A 3910-nucleotide genomic window follows, 5' to 3' on the forward strand; every position below is an offset into this window, starting at 1 on the left:
TTATTAAAATTATGCACGTAAGGATAACTCATGAGTTTTTTTGGTTGATTAAATGACATTATGTCCAAATTTATTTAAGGAGATTTCATTAAGGTAATTGAAAAAGACAAACCATAAAATAGGAAGTTTAAATTCATTTAAGCATATTTCATTAATGTAACTAAAAAGACAAGTAATAAATTATGCAGTTTTATTCGTTTTAGGATATTTCATAAATGCAACTGAAAAAGACAGACAAAAAAAAAAGGAAGTTTAATTAATGAAGTAAGAAAATTTTCAAATGGGTACTTCTCTTTTAATAATATAGATTAAACTTGCTGATATATTATTTCCATATTTCTTCTTAATGCTTACCTGGCACACTTACAACAATTTTGAAAAAACTTTTGTCTAATTTTTCAAAATTGTTGTCTAATTTTTTTCCCTAAAGAAATTTAGTAACTTTACATTATACTAGATGACCGGTCCGCAACCTGTGCGGGCATGAGAAAATTCAAAATATGAAATAAATATTATATAGTTTTTAGAAGTAACGGCTTTTACAACATAATACCACCGTCTTTGGGAGAATTCATCAGCCATGGAAAAAAACTGGTAGTAAATATTTAAGATGGACGAGAAGGAACAAAGTAATATCAGTATGAAGAGACATATATTGTGTGTATGTATAATTGCAACGTCACAAAATATTTTGTGTGTTTAAGAAGATACTTTCATTCAAAAAATAGAATAAATAGTGTATAGTTTTAGAAGTAACAGATTTTATATAATCATTAATTAGAATTTTATTGTATATGTGTCGTAATTCTTTATTTTAGGTGAATAATATTATTTTCCATAAATAATAAACAAACATTTATGTAGACATATTAAAAGAAAATATAATAAAATTGAAAATATTATCAGTAAATAATATAAATTATGACATACAATTTTCGATAAAGAAAGCAAATTCAATTAGAAACCTGCAAAAAAATAAATAAATTTTGTAAGCAATTTGACGGGTTAACATTATTTGATAGATTTATAAATTTCTAAATTTTATTGAACATGAAATAATATTAAATTGACATACCGTCATCGGTCTCCTAACTCATCACAACCCATCTGGCAAATACAAAAAATGGTCTTGTTTTGCTCTTCTGCAGAAGGTCCTTGTAGGAACTATCTAGCAGCTCTTAAACAAGAATCCGATTTGAATTTCAAGTATGAAGGAAAGGTTTAGAAAAATCAAAATGGGACAAGTGAGAGTTTAAAGCTAAAAGAAGATATTCGCAAAACTCATGGATGCAGTATGGCAGAGATAAAGAACAAGTTGTATAGCTTTTTTTCCGGGAGCACCCTGTGGAAGCATAAAAGTATTCAAAATATAAAAAAAAATAAAAGTGTTTAGTTTTAGAAGTTACATATTCTATATTAAGACAAAGTCAAATCCTGTTGTATAAATGCTGTAATTGTATATTTTAGGCGAATGATTATATTTATGTTTTATATTTTTGTAAAAAACAGTAACATATTAAAAGAACAAATGATAAAAATTAAAATATAATCCATAAGTAATATAAAATAAGAAGTAGAATTCTCGATAAAAAGATCTCATAGAAACCTGCAAAAAATTATTAAATTTTGTTAGCAATTCTACGATATAAAATAATTCAATAGATTTCTAAATTTTATTGACCAGAAAATAATATTAAATTTCCATACCGTTATCAAAATAGTCTGAGAAAAATATTAAATTTAAATTGTTAGCAAAAGAGGAATATGTTTGTAATGTAAGAACTTATGAGTCTCCTTTATATATAAATATAACTTTACCTTACCACGTTTGAGAGTTATTAGTGGGATATACTTCATAATAAATGACGTTTTGGAAATATATTTTTCATAATAAATAATGAAACAATTTAAAGAAAGATATTAGAATTTTATTGCATAAATTGGCTTGCAATAAATATGATATCAACTTGCCCCAGTAGTCTGTATTCAATAAAAGGTAAGTTATTTAAAACCGAATTAACAAATTAGAAACATTAAGGTAAATTTCATTTAAACAAAACAATAAATATGATACCAAGTTGCGCAAGTAATCCCTATTGAAAATAAGGTAAGTTATTAATAAAAAATTAACAAATTACAAACATGGTAAATTACATTTAAAATCGTGAAGTAAAATACTCTTGGGATTCAAGTTATGCAACCAGTGTAATTTATTATAAAAGAATTAACTAATTGAAAATATTTAAAAGATGGGCTATATGGGCTAATGATAGTGATCTTACAACATTAATATCCTCCTATATGGGCTTATAAGATACATGTTAATGTTTATGACGTAAATCACTACCAAGGCAAACAAAAATGTTATTAACGTCGGATTTTTTTGTGGTACAAAAGACTTACGGTATTACTGCAGCATCAATGAGTTCAGAATAAGTGAGCAATACTGGATTTCCAGGACGAGTGAGCAACTTGTATCCCGCGAGTTTGAAGTCACCTCATCTGTCCATTGTTGCCGAGAATTGTGTTATATGAGAAACAATAAGTTCATTAAAAAAAACAGAGTCTAAAGAGAACATTACGTCAAACTAACGTATCTGCACTTTGTTTGATACTTGAAGCTAAAATGAAAAAAAACTTACAAACGAAATATTACCGCAGGGTAAGCTTCAATGGGTGCTAGAGATAATGTGGGAACACAAGCTAAAATCCTGCAAAAGCTCAAAATAAACATTCACCTTTCGCGTCACATTCTACAAGAAAAGCTAATAAGAATTAGTACAACTGTGAAGCCTACCTCTTCAAGAGAACAAAAACGCAAGAGATTTGACGTCTCTGAGCTTCATGATCCATCTGCAGAAGTTCCAAGTCAAACACTTTCTCATTAAAGGTACGATCTTTAGAACTGTTAAACATAATGTTCACGGTTTTCCTTGTTACATGCAGTCGCTTCGTCGCTAAATAATATTCATACGGAAGGTTTTGGGCTTTTGCTTGTGCCTGCTGCTGGAGAAGATTTCTCTGATCCTCAGCCAGTTTCCTCTGTCTTTCCTGCCCATTAAAACTTTAAGTCACTAAAAGTATCCAACCAGTGTAGAGCAAAACTTTGAAACAGGCAACACAAGACGAATTTATCATTCACGAGCAAATTCACAAATATAATATATAATTTTTATACAAGTTGGGTCAACTAAAGATTGTAACTTTAGATTTTAACGAAGTTCAAAACATGATGGATCAATCTCAAATCTATAAAGGAATAATACCCATTTGTGAATTTGATTAGAATGATAATTTTAAAAGAATTATTAGAACCATGTTTCGATTTTTTCAGACAGGATTGAGTTACCGAACATACACAAGTTCCTAATTTTCTAGAACCAACGATCAGGGCAGGGGAAGGGGACATAAGAGTACCTTAATCTGGGCTTCGATGGCGTCAAGCCTTCTGCCTCTCTGAGAAGCTTCGATGGCTTCGCGTTGCTTAATCGCAGCATTCTTGGCTTTCTTCTCTGCAAGTAACTCAGAAAGATACCTGCCAAAAGGAAAAAAATCACAGATTATCAAAATCAGTATATGAACTTAAGCAAACAAGATACCAAGCAGATCCACTCTCAACAATCACAAATCTCAAATTAAGTCTTCGTAAAAAAACCTCAAAACCCTAATCCCGAATCCAATTAAAATCCCGTGGCCAAAATTGGAGAGGTTATCCACGTCAATAAGAAATCCCAAGAGATTTCTATGTGAAGCATAAAATCAGGCTATGGCTAATTCGAGAACTCTACTCACCGGCTTGAACAAAGAGATCGAGGAGTTCCAAAAAAAAAAAAGAAGAAAGAAACGACTAAAGCTTTTTTTTAATATTCGGTAATGTTTAGAAGAAAAAAAAAGGAAACCAAAAGTTTCA

This window comes from Brassica oleracea, chromosome C7 (genome assembly GCF_000695525.1).
Source record: "Brassica oleracea var. oleracea cultivar TO1000 chromosome C7, BOL, whole genome shotgun sequence".
NCBI lineage: Eukaryota > Viridiplantae > Streptophyta > Magnoliopsida > Brassicales > Brassicaceae > Brassica > Brassica oleracea.